At 40.7% G+C, this 14,403-nt stretch overlaps 1 protein-coding gene across 1 annotated transcript in view; it reads right to left on the bottom strand.

Annotated features, from left to right (window-relative positions):
• btd.L (biotinidase L homeolog) overlaps positions 1 to 14,403 on the bottom strand; it is a 79,060-nt gene that overhangs the window by 34,776 nt on the left and 29,881 nt on the right. The gene's annotated exons all lie outside the window — the stretch shown is intronic.

Here is a 14,403-nt window from a genome sequence, read left to right as displayed (position 1 = left end):
CAGTCTGAGGCGAATTTCTCAACTCGCCTCATGGTGGCAGCGCCCCTGTTAGGATAGGTTAGGGACCTGCTCAGAGAGTCTACCTTGACGTGGTGGCAGGCTTGATATCCTTTGGCCAAACATATGTCATTTTCCTAAAGTACCAGAATGATTATTGGATGCCATTCAGGTTGTACAGAACTACACGATTATTGATTCTTGAGTCTTGACCACAGAAGAAACCAACTGAGACGACTGAAGATAAATCCCATCAGCGAATATTTATTTAACTCAGTTTGATATTCCTCTTTCTGTAATAAAGTTTTCCAGGAATCCTATTGTTATGGTGTTTTCTGTGTATCATACCATTTATTGGCCAACACCTCCACTGAGTTATACCTTAGTAATCCTAGCGTCAGAGGTTTTACCCCTTTAAAACCAAACACATAAGGAATACACAACCTGCATGGCTAATTAGCAAATCATTTAGATGCATGGCTTCACATACAGTGAATCAGTTCAGTCTGCAGCATGCATCTAAATGAATTGCTAATTAGCCATGCAGGCTGTTGATTGCATAGGTGTTCAGTTTTAAAGGGGTGAGGTGGCAACCCTAGGTATGTGTCTCATTCACCCATCCATGGATAGATTTACTATAGCTCTGGCACAGAAAAAAAGGTTACTATAGAGACACTGGCATGTGAGCAAGAGTTTAGTCTTTAATGTAGCAATATAGAGAAACTGGCAGTGCTACATCCAGAAGTCCTTTGGGACGTGGCAGTAAAAGGCAGTGAATGTAAGGGAATGATTGTTTCCATTTCAGGATGATTCTGCTAAGTTCATCTTTGGTAAAGTTGCAATACTTGCCTCCCTGGAATGGGAAAACAAATGCAGGCGAGGAGGACCTCTGTGGGAAGTGACTTTGTTATAAGTGGCCATTTATAACTAGGAAAATAGGAACCACACACAATACTGAAATTGTGCAACAACATCCGCAGCCAGTTGGTTTATTTGGAGCAGCATGCACATATAGGCGCTAGGACTTCAGCCCCTTCGTCAATGCAATGCTCACAACACACAGCAAGTCATGTGACCTAATAAACCACATTCCCATCTCCCAGCAAACTTGTCACTGCACCCTCAGCTTTGTGTGCGGTTCTTATTTCCCATTTATGGATCTCTGCTAGTTGATTCAAGGGGAATGCTGAGATTGTTTTGGTCTTAGACATTGGTATTTTGTCTGCCCTCCTAAAAACACTACAAAATACTGCAGCCAAAAAATCTTTTGCCCTGAATATGCCCTAATATTAGCTGCCAGAAAACTCTTGTACCCAATCTGCCCACTATATGTAGAAACTGGGACAGCGCTGACCAAGGCTTATGTACTGATTCTAAAATATTAGGCAATATCTATAAAGCAATGTTTGGTTTGCATTTCAGCATCTTAAAGCAAAATAGCTTAAAGGGGTCGTTCACAGCTATTTGTTTTCAGATAGATCACCAGACATAACAACTTTTTCCAATTACTTTCTATGTTTTATGTTTTCTATGTGTCACAGTTTTTCAAATATTGAAGTGTAAAGTCTAATTTTTCACCTTCTAAAGCAGCTCTGGTAGGAGGGGGGGTCGCCGACCCTGTAAACTGTTCTAAATTGATACATTTCTTATCTTTGTTCCTGCTGAGCAGAATCTCTTTGTTTCATTACAGGCGGCTGTTAGAATTGATACAATAGTTGCTTATACTCCAGAGTTGCTGCTAATTGCTCCATTTAAATAAGGTCTCTTACAGAAAAGCGGTTTTACCTGCGCTCCCCTGTGTTGCACTTTCTTCCTTTCAGCCGCAGGGGAGCGCAGGAGTAGACACACTGAATTAATGTCAATGGGGCTGTACTCACACAGACGCATGTAAGCGTCAAACTCAAGTTGGGATGCAGTATGTTGCATTTTACCTGCGTTTGGCGCATACATGCATCTGTGTGAGAACAGCCCCATTGACAATATTTCAGTGCATATTCTCCTGCGATCCCTGTGACTGAACGGAAGAAATCGCAATGCAGGGGAGCACAGGTAAAACCACTTGTCTGTAAGAGCCCTAAAAGCTGATTGCCCTTTAGTCGCTCTGGGTTATTTTATTAGGACACACATTTTACATGTTTCTACATGGTTTATGTTTATCACAAAACTGCACAAAACATTCAGACAGTGTTTGGCATAGAAATGGTAGCACTCAGATTAGTATCATTTACTCAAAATAAAGATAGAAGGCGCACACCCTAAAGTTAAACTACAGGGTGCTAAATCCATAGGTGACTCCCCATAAGGGTCTCCATATGAATTACAAATATAAAAATAATGGATAGCACACCCGATTTGAAAAAGCAATACATTTAATACAAAAAAGAAGAAAAAGGCCTGCCTTTTTGATTTTTTGTTTATTTTGTGCCCCTGAGGAAGACCCTTAATGTCGAAACGCGTTGGGCTCACTTTATTATTTAATTTTTCGTATATTTTTATTTTTTCTTCTTTTTTGTAATAAATGTATTGCTTTTTCAAATCGAGTGAGCTATCCATTATTTTTATATTAGTTTAATTTACTAACAGATCTACTTCAATATTCTAATTAAACCCACCTGTGTCCAGTGCTGCTAAACTCTGTTATTGAACACTGTCTTCAGGCAAATATGGCACTTATTAGGTGTTTCATTAATTTGCTTCCCACTATAATCAGAAATCTGCAAAATAATTCTCACTGTAACACTTTGGCAATGAACAATAGTAAATAAAAAAAAAATAAGTGTTGTCAGGTTGATCCCAATATTGACTTACTGAAATTATTATTATCTTAAATATCAGCTTGATAATAGGAGTTTGATGGTTCTGAAAGTTGTCCAAATGCATGTATAGCCTATCACAGCATATTTGAGTTCCATGTACAGGTATAGGATCCGTTATCCAGAACCCCTTATCCAGAAAGCTCTGGATTATGGAAAGAACATCTCCCACAAAATACTTTTATGAGGTGTCCTGGCACCACAGTTTTGTAACTTATAAGGGGGCCCTGAACATCAATAGTGTATGTATGTTACCTTCTAATGGCAGCCCTACTGACAGCACTAGCATGCAGATTTGAAAATGGATATGATCCTGTGGGACTGAGACATATAGCAACTCTAGGAGAGACAGGCTTGGGCAGCAGCCTGAGAGCAAAACTGTAATGGAGCTTAAAGATGTCCAACCGGTGCCCCACTACATGTTACACTACAACTACCATCATCCCCCAACAGCCTTAATCTGTACAAATTGGATATAACTGATATGAATTCCTTCCTGTAATTCCGGGGGCTCAGGTGCAAACAACCACTGTAACTAGTGTTGCCATCTGTTCGGTTTTGACCTGAAACAGTTCCGTTTTTGTAAGGCCTGTTCGGGGCTCAGCTTTCTGTTTGGTTTTCAGCCTTATGAAACCCGAACAATAATCTGGCCAATACATGAAAAACATTTAAATACTAAGATACTCCCCTCAACGTGGCTTAGATACTATCAAGTGCAGTTAATTTCTTATTATTACAAGTACAAAAAAAGCAAATCAATCAAAAATAGGTTTTTTTCTGTATTTCAGAGCTTTCTAGATAACTGATTTCTGTATAATAGAACTCATACCTGTAATTAAAGGATTGGGCTTACTCATCAAGTAAAATTTAGCTATAGATATGGTAGTCACCTGTGTGGTTTTGAACTGGGCATCAACACTTTAAAACATTTAGAAAACTGGATAGAAATCAAACCAGTTGCATCTAAGTGATGCAATAGCCCTGTCCTGGTGTCATAACTCCACCAACATCATTGTGCCCACCTCTGATGTCATCATGCCTGTTATAACATCACTGCTTCGCCCCCAGAAACATTCAGGGAAGCCACGATAGTGTTAATCCATAAGGAAGGTAAAAACCCACTCCTCCCTAGCTCCTATAGGCCCATTTCGCTATTGAATGTAGATGCCAAAATCTTGGCGAAAATCTTAGCCAACAGAATCAAGCAAGTAATTACAGAGATAGTGCATGCTGACCAATCCGAGTTTATGCCTCAGAGAGCAACTGCAAAAAATAAATATCAGGAGGCTGTATTCCAACCTACATGTAAAATACTCAATATGAGAACGAGAGTGGTGGTTGCTTTAGATGCAGCCAAGGCATTCGAATCGGTGGATTGGGTCTTTCTTTGGCAGGTTCTTGACAGGTTTAATATAGGGGAAAGCTTCATCAACTGGGTTAAGCTACTATTCAAATTGCCAGAAGAAAAAGTAAATAACTGCAGGTCCCGACCATTCCACCTTAAGAGCGGTACTAGACAGGGCTGTCCCCACTTCTTTTTGCACTGGGAAGGGTGGAGGAATGGATTTACCTATATGCGGATAACGTCTTACTATACCTCAATGACCCGGGAAAATAACTGCAGGAAGAACTAAAACTAGTGGACACATTTGGGACATACTCAGGACTTGCCATCAATCCAATAGACACAGACATTGACCCCTCTGCATACCCAGCTACTCCCCTGACTTGGTTGGAAACCTTTAAATATTTGTGCATGGTAATAACAAGAGATTGCAACCAATACCTAGAGGTTAATCTGAAACTGATTACAGAGAAGATGAACCATACACTATGCTCCTGCTGAAAATGATTTTCCTGCCCAAATACTTGTATGTCTTCCATAACTCGCCTATATACATAGCCAAATCAAAATGCACTCATATAGAGGGCATCCAGGCTGCTTTTATCTGGGGGGAAAAATCCCCTAGATTTGCAAGATCCAAGTTGAAGGCCCCCATAACAGAAGGTGGTTTAGGGTTCCCTGATCTCAACTACTACTTCCTAGCTGCACAAATTTATTATATTGCCTGGTGGTTCACCCCAGACCCCAACAATCCTAACTTTCAACTACAGGCCACACAAGCCGGGGTGGTGGAATCTCTTAAATATATTTCATACAGGAAGCTATATGATCTCGGGAATAAGCACCCTATTCTAATAACTGCATATATAGCTTGGAAATCAGCCCTCCAACTGTATAAAATGAAAACCCCTGTCACCTGCCCTACCATTATGGGGAAACGCATATCTACCCCACTTCCAGCAGTTAATCACTTATATGGGCTGGCAGAGAGTGGGGATTAAAATTAGCGGATGCAACACCTGAGGGGCAACTGGTGATTAGAAACCAACTTGTCCAGAATAACCCAGAAGCCTCAATTACTCATTTGGCATACCTACAATTGCAGCACGCATTCCTCTCCCAATTCGGCTCCGCCCAGCCGATAGACATGATAGACCTGGAAACAATCCTATGGAAACCCACACAAACAAAAATGGTCACCAAAATATACAATAAGCTGATTTCCACAATCCCCTCACAGTCACAGACATACTTGAGCTTACTGAGGAGGATTGGGAGGAATGCACAGGAAAAGCATATCACACGGGACAGGTTGATACAGTTTAAAACACTCCACAGACTGTACACCACTCCACTAAAACTCAGTCAAATGGGAGAAACCACCAAAGCATATTGCCCCAAATGCAAGGAGGGGATATCCTAATAAGATTTTGGAAGGAGTTGAAATTGAGTCTAGGAGAACAGATAGAAACAGTGTTTCAGGTAGAAAGAGGATTCCATTTGTAAATCAATACAATGTGTTGAGTAATGAGATCTCGGGTGTAATACGGAAGGAATGGAGTTTATTGACTAGAAATTTCCCAGATAAAATTGCTTTCCGATCTCCGCCAGTTATGTCATATGTGAATGCAGATACTATTGAAAATAAATTGGTAAAAGCAGATCTTGGCTCATCTATAAAATGTAAACAAACCTTTCTTAAAACGCCTAAAAATGGGACTTTCCCTTGTTGTGGGTGTAGCCACTGCAGTAATGTTTTGAAAGGAGAATGGGTACACCATCCCCTACAGGACACTCGTATCCCCATTAAAGGTTTCTTCACTTGTGCATCCACATATGTGGTGTACAACATTAAGTGTCCCTGTGGAAAAATATATGTGGGAAAAACAGTTAGGTGCGTGAGGGATAGGCTTACTGAACATAAGTCAGCCATTAGGAATAAACTAAATCAACCTGTTGCCAAGCACTTTAATGAAAATGGTCACACTATAAGTCAGCTACGGTTTCAAATTCTAGATTCAGTCTCAAGAAGGAGACGTGGGGGAGACCGAGATAAGGAACTATTATGCAAGGAGGCGCAGTGGATAAGGAGATTAGGGTCATTGTCCCCAAATGGACTTAATCATGAATATGATTTGAATCCATTTTTATTGAAATAGCTGCTGATTTTAAAATGATTTTATCTCTTATAGGTTGTTATATGGATACTTTGTATCTCTTTTCTGTGATTGTAACCAGCACTGGATATATTCAAGATAAGTTATTTTCTGATATGATAATATGGATACATTTGAAGAAAGCTAACCCATGTAAAACAAAGAGATACATGTGACAATTTGTAACTTTTAAAATGTTTTATATCTTGTTAAAATATGTGGTGACACCAGGGGGCACTGTGCTCCATGGTATTTAAGGTCAGGTGGTGGTGTAGTGTTTTCACGCTCGAAACGTTGCATTTGTGCTGCTGTCCTATAAACAATAAAGACGGTTTTAATACAATTGGAGTGCTGTCTATTGGAGAAAAATACATGCATGGTGGAGAACCCTTGGGTGCACGTCCAGAAACCTGTTCACAAGGATTAATTGGCCAAAACAGCAGGTGCGGTTTAATTGTAATCGTTCCCAAATGCAAGGAATACAGGGCCACCTTTATACACATGGTATGGACATGCCCCAATAGCCAGATTCTGGGACAATGTTACTGGATATATACAGGACAAAACAACATTTGCAAAAATTCTCTCCCCACAAGTCTGCCTATTAGGCATAATAGACAAACTGATACCTACTAATGCCAAATGGCGATCCTTACTTTATGTGAGGAAGACACTGATATTAACATGGATGAGTGCGACCTCTCTTCAAAAAAGAGGTGGCTTGGGATGATCAACAACAATTTACCAATTATGCAACTGACCTATTTAGCCAGAGGCTGACCAGATAAGTACAATAAAATTTAGGATGAATGGACGCAGGCTTGTTCCTGAAAAAGGAAGTATATGAACAGCTCATAAGGAAGGTTGACAGGATATAAAAGAACCGTTAATAGTGATAATGTGATAACAAACTGGTATTGCATAATACTGATACTGTACCACCCTCCCCTTTGTTTTCTGTACCCCTACCCCAAGAAAATTGGAAAAATAAAAACTGTTAAAAAAAGAAAGATGAGCATTTGTTTCTTAGACAGGGTCAGTGACCCCAAGGGCCGCCATCAGGGGGGGACAGGGGGTACAAGTGTCCCAGGCCTGAAGGGGGGCCCAGCAGTGCTGCACTTTTGAAAGAGCAGGGCCCTTGACAGCGATGAAGCCGTGCGGCCATTTCTGAATTCCCAAACAGCCGAAATGCGGAAGTGGTGAAAAGCCGAAGTCCTGAAGCGGCGAAAAGAGTCGAAGTCAAGGAAACAGCTGGAATTGCCATGAGTTCAATTCTACTGAACACCAATTTGTGTGTTTTTTAATCCCCTGGCCACCAATGTATTATTTTAACATTCTATAGGCCCCTGGCGCCAATGTTTTTTTATAAAAAATATATTTTAGGCCCCAATTTGTAATATTTTTTTTTTAAAATATTCTTTGGGGGCCCCAAAGGGTAGCCTTCAGGCCCTGTACGGCAACATTTTCGCCCACCCTCAAGCCCCACCCCATATCTCGACCACCCCACAGTAAAAAGGCCACACAGACATCAGAGCTAAAACATTAAACCCCCCTAAGCTATAAAAAGCCATTGGTTGCAAGCCCCCCCCTCCCCACATGTTATAAAAAGCCATTGGTGATCAGGTTACCCCCCTGCAAGTAAAAAAAAAAATTGATGACCTGCCCCCACAAGTTATAAAAAGCCATTAGTGATCAGGGGCCACTGCAAGTGAAAAAAATTGATGTCCTAGGCCCCTCCCACAAGTTATAAAAAGCCATTGGTGGCCTCCTTTAAGTTAAAAAAATTGGTGGCCAGGCCCCCCAAAATGTAAATGCCAGGGGGCCCAGCCATCCTCCCTTCACTTGATTAGCCGAGCCCCCTGCTTTCAGAGTGCTGCCAGCTTCAAATAATGGGACTCCTTTATCAACACAGGGCAAATTTGCCCATGGGCAGTTACCTATAGCAACTAATCAGTGATTAGCTTTTTAAAGCCAGCTGCAAGTAGAACAATGAATGCAGCCATTTGATGCCATGGGTTACTGCCCATGGGCAAATTTGACCAGTGTTAATAAATGACCCCCAATAGGACAGCAGCTCCGTGCAGGCAACATTTTTCTCCTATTCAGATTCTCAGCATCCTCATTGGTTCTTTAAGGATAAGTCCCGGGAAAGCTGCATTGGGATTGGCTAGGCTGAAGGAGAAGTTCCTACTCCACCTATCCAATCCCTGTACGGCTTTACCAGGACTTATCCTTAAAGAACCAATGAGGTTACAGAGAATCTGAATAGGCGAAAAATGTTGCCTGCACGGAGCTACTGTCCTATTATGTGAAGCTGGCAGCACTCTGAAAGCAGGGGGGCCTGGATAATCAAGTAAGTGAAGCATGGCTGGCCCCCCTTAGACAACAAACCATGCGGGGCCCGCGACAACTGTCCCCCCTGTGCCCCCCTGATGGTGGCTCTGAAGATAACTGTACCAGCCCAAGGCCCTACTGCCCGAATCCTTACAATGTTCTGCATATCTGTAAATGTTGTGTATGTAGTTTGTACATGTAGGGACCCATATGCTCCCCTATGGCTTTACATGACAACACTTCTTGTACTCTGGTTGCTAAGCAAAAGCCCATGTGACTACTGTCGCTCATTAGCATAATGTGTACAGTGTATCATTGGCCCAGAGGCTGATGACAAGTTCCTGACACTAGTGCTGGGCAGAGGGCGGGACTTCCTCTTTCCCCTGTCACTTCAGGAGGAAGGGGATTGTTAATGGGAGTCTGGTGCTTAGGCACCAGTAAAGATAATGCCTTGGTCAGGGATACAGGGACCCAGTGAATGAGGTGTAGTCATGACAGGGTAGTTCTCTGTACCAGCACTTTCTAGGTAAATGAGGCAGATAGAGCTAGTTTAGCAAGAGCAGCCTGTCTCCAACTAGGAGGAATAGCAAGGTGGTAGCTCTCCCCTCAGGCAAGACTGGTCTGTAGTGTAGGGTTCACAGACTAATAGGGATGTAGGTTTAGTGCTTTCCCTGATCCAATGTGTGGGGATCCAGGTCACGGTACAAATGCTCTGTAAGGCAACAAATGTCTTATTATTGCTACTTGTTATTACTCATCTTTCTATTCAGGGCCTCTCCTATTCATATTTCAGTCTCTTATTCAAATTAATGCATGGTTGCTAGGGTTATTGGGACCCTAGCAACCAGGTAAAATTGCAAACTGGAGAGTTGCTGAATAAAAATCGAAATACATCAAAACCCACAAATAATAAAAAATGAAAACTGCAAATTAACAACCCCTTGAACGTCCACTGATAATATTTTGACTGGACCTGAGCTTCTATGGGGGGTGCACAGTTTTACATTCAGATGCCATTGCATGCAGGCTATGGCACATGCCAGAGTGGCAGTTGGAATCAGAGGTCTAGAGACAAGTACCAGTGGCAGTTGGGATCAGTACTGGTTTGTCTCAGACCAGAGAGCATCTCTTGGTGATTTGCGGATTTCCAAGCGTTTCAAAGAGATTTCACAGTGCGGAAAAGCGATTTTTATTTTTGCAGCTGAAAGCAAATTCACAAACTTTCGTTGAGGTTGCTTTTGAAGAAAGAAGAAAATCCAACTTTAGTCCAATATTTGAGATCTTATTGGTACCGTCAAGATGAAGAGACGAATCGACGACAGGAGCAGCACTGAGCAAAGAAGTGGGAGAAAAAGGAGCAAAAAGGCGAAAAAACGCGGGTGTAGCTCAGACAGGGAGCAAAAAACAACGCAAGGAGGAAAAAGACCCCGACGCAGCTCCTCAACAGAACGTAAGTAGAACCGGGTGATTTTATACGTCTGCATCAACTGTTTTTTTGTACGTAATCCTAAAAAATAATGAAAAACAATAATGAAAACCTTATTGGTGGCAAAACAATTCTATTGAAACACAATAATGAAAACCTTATTGGTGGCAAAACAATTCTATTGGGTTTAAATGATTTTATGTGTGGACAAAGTATTAGTGATCTGTATCAATTAAATGATCTCAGTCTATTTCAACTGTCAAAATATATTTGTCAGTTGGTTATCTAAAGAAGTAATATATTATATATTTAACTGTGTCTCTCTGTTAATCTGCATCAGTGTAACTATATACAGTATATCATATATTTGTGTGTTTATCTATATATAGATAGTAAATATCTACAGGTGTCTCTGTTTATTGGTGTCAATATATGTTTGTATCTGTTTAGTGAATGGCTGCTTCTATTGCAAAAACTTTTGCAGAGAAGAATTATTATTCCTGTTACGCTTATTTTTTCCATTAAAGGGGTGGTTTGCCTTTTTCTTCTGACTCTTTCCAATTTTCAAATGGGGGTCAATGACCCCATCTAAGAAACAAATGCTCTGTAAGGCTACATATTTATAGTTATTACTCCTCTCCTATTCATATTCCAGTCTCTTATTCAAATCAGTGCATGATTGCTAAGGTAATTTGGACCTTAGCAACCCAATTGCTGACGCTGCAAACTGGAGAGCTGCTGAATAAAAAGCTAAATAACGCAAAAACCACAAATAATAAAAATTGAAAACCAATTGCACATAGTCTCAGAATATAACTCTTTATATCATACTTAGGGAAAAGTCACACGGGGAGATTTAGTTGCCTTGCGACTAATCGCCTCTTCTTCTGGGCGAAAATCTCCCAGAATAGCTTTCCCATGCCTTCTTGCCAGCTATAATGAGAAATCGACAGCGGGATGGCACTCGCAGCTCTTCGTTTTCCGAAGTCGTCCGAAGTTTCCTCGTGAGGCTGGCAATTTCTCATTATAGCCGGCAGGAAGGCAGGGAAAAGCAATTCAGGGAGATTGTTGCCCAGAAGAAGAGGCGATTAGTTGCCAGGCAACTAAATCTTCCCATGTGCCCTTACCCTAAAAGTTAACTCAAAGGTGGACAACCCATGTAACTACTAATTACCATTCTTTAAATTTGTTTATAGCATTTCTCTCAGAAGGAGAAAGTGGATTAAAGAGGCCCCGTGTGGAAGAAGAGATTCCTCTCCCAGTAGCAATCAGCAACTGCACCATCCATGCTGAGCTTGGGAGTGGAACATTCGGCAAAGTAAGTGCTGGGCTTCTGGGTAACCATACCTGTGTTTTCTTATTTAGTATTAAGGAATATAAGAAGCAGGGAATTCCTATATATCTTTACTGAGGTTTAACTTGACCTTTAATGGGGTTTAACTTAACATGGTATGGTGGCTAACCAATTTTATAACCACAACTTTTTAACTAAAAACCCTGTTTTTGTAAATACATGTACTTCCAGATATACTAAATTACTTATCAAACAGGGGACCAGGGAATGTGCATTGATCACTCCCCCTCTTTTTTTATATATCTTTACTGAGACATTATAAATAACTGTTAAGGAAAGGCCAGATAGACCCTGGTCTAGAGGGCAAATATTCTGAGCTAAAAGGCGGCCCTTTTCATAAATGTATCACTAGCAAATGTATTGGGATGAATGGTCTATGTTTATTATATACAGGTAGAAACAATTTGTTACTGGCTTGTGGGGGAGTAGAACAAAAGTGGCCTATGGTGACAAAGGTAAATCCAGCCATGGATCACAGAAGTGAATTTCTAACATTTTATTTCTTATTCTGCCTTTTTTAGGTATGGTTGGTATCTTTTCCTAACAGGAGCCAGCATATGGCCATCAAGGTCATCAAGAAGAGCGACAAGACCAACATGTCCAGCATCATCACTGAGGCAAGGGTACTGAAGATGGCTGCTGGATGCCCCTACCTTTGTCATGGTCATGGATCATTCCAAACACAGGTACAACATATCATCACTAACTTTATAGGGTAGTTCACATTTAGGTTAACTTTAAGTATTCCCAAAGGGGGCAGGCCATGATGTAAACAGGGTGGGTCATGGAATCTGCAGTGGAGTACCTGGGATACCATAGTTGCAACTTTATATAAGAATACTCTTACAATAGTATTCTTCAGAAAATGCCACCTGTAGCTTTCCCTTGCCAGTCTACTACATAGGAGGCTAGAAGAGCTGGCATTCTGATAGTTATTTTAGTAAAGGCCAAGGACAGCAACCCTGGGTGCAGGGTGAGTAAAGGTATGGGGCAGCTCAAGCTAAAACACACATTGTGCGCAAGATGAGCAGATCCGCCATCAGGGGGTATTGAGAGGGGAGACTGCATCCAAAGGGGGGGTCAAGCCGTATAATGAGAGTAATGCAAATTGTGTACATTATGTATGAATTTACAGTAATTTACATAGAAGCTAATGTAATTTGCATATCAAGCAATGGCAGGGGCACATTTCACTGACCCCTAATGAATAAAAAAACATATTCCACTGGCCGGAATAAGCTGACTGACTTTAGCAAATATACTGCAGCTACTTATCAGTCTCACTGTGCCCCCTATAGTTCCTGGGCCCTCCAGCAGTTGCACTGTCTGTGTTCTTTATAGTTGCACCCCTACTTTTCAGTACAGGTATAGGATCCCTTATCCGGAAACCCGATATCCAGAAAGCTCCGAATTACGGAATGGCTGTCTCCCATAGACTCCATTTTATCCAAATAATCCAAATTTTTAAAAATCATTTCTTTTTCTCTGTAATAATAAAACAGTACCTTGTACTTGATCCCAATTAAGATATAATTAATCCTTATTGGAAGCAAAACCAGCCTATTGGGTTTATTTAATGTTTAAATGAATTTCTAATAGGCATAAAGACCCAAATTACGGAAAGATCCATTATTCAGGAAAACCCCAGGTCCCGAGCATTCTGGATAATAGGTCCCATACTTGTAATTTGATTAGTGAGACTGTATTGCAGTAGCTCTGAATGGAAAAAAATACATTCAACAATTTTAACATTTTGTCCAAGTAAAACCTACCTAACTGCTAACTGATCATTTATTTAGCACACAAGGAGATTGACCAAAAATGTTGCTACTGTGCGCATGCGTTCATGTCTCTAAAAAAACATTTTGCGTTTTTAACCATATGAGCTTGTAGTTTAGTAATTTTGACTTTTGTTTCTTTAACCAGCGGCATGCTCTGCTCGCTATGGAGTATGTCAGTGGAGGGACCCTAAGAAATGTCATCAAGAATGCCGGCCAGCTGGAGATGAACTTAGTAACGTAAGTGACTTTATGTGTTTGTAATGGGGTAACAGAGCAGGAGCTGGCCTAGAGTACATGCAGAAGGAAGGATGGAAAGAGGTCAGCATTCAGTATCTTCAGCCGACTGAATTTCATATTTTGTTTTTGTAAAGGAAATCACCTAGGGAATCTATGTAAGTAATATATCTGTAATGGCACAACAAATAATATCTTTCTCTTCTATAAAGTGCTGTCCTGTAGCTTCACTTCCCATTGCAGTAAACCCACTGTCCCTACAATAAGCAAATATGTACAAAGCATCTTGTGTTATTCAATTTACATATCACCTCATTATAATTTGCTAGAATGGTGCAAAAAGAGTTGTGTCTCATCCTGTATGGAGTGCTGCCTTTGTTAAGACATATGGAGATGTGAACGTCATTCAGAATGCTTGAAGGACTAGGGCGACCCCTTGCATTGAGCTGTAAGGGCCGTGTTTTTATGTCCCATAGCACTCCTACAGGTGTGCCTAGCCTTTAGTTAGTGGGCCCTCATATATTACAGCAGGGTCAAAGCACCTTTATAATAATAACTTTAGTATAAACAAAGCAAACAAATGTATTCACTACAGAAATGTTAAATGATTTCTTTTCTCCAAAGATTCTACGCAGCAGAACTGGTGTGCGGCCTGCAGTTTCTCCACTCCAAAGGGATTATTCATCGGTATGTAAAATTTATAAACATCCCATATATTATCTCTCTGTTCTTATATTGTTTCTGCATTTTAAACTTAAACCCATTGTTCGCTCAAATAAAATGACTCTTATGTAAATGGCACATGGTGCATCTTGCCGTCTGTATGTTATACAGCTTTTCATTGCAATGCATTGAAATCACTGCCAGGACATCAGTAATAAAGTATTAAAAATAGAGTATTAAGAAAATGGAGTATTAAACAGAGTATTAAACAAACTGTAACACCTCATGAATTTGGGGAAG

This window comes from Xenopus laevis, chromosome 6L, assembly GCF_017654675.1.
Source record: "Xenopus laevis strain J_2021 chromosome 6L, Xenopus_laevis_v10.1, whole genome shotgun sequence".
Lineage (NCBI taxonomy): Eukaryota > Metazoa > Chordata > Amphibia > Anura > Pipidae > Xenopus > Xenopus laevis.
The sequence above is the reverse complement of the archived record's forward strand: the minus strand, read 5'-3'. Positions and strand labels throughout refer to the sequence as shown.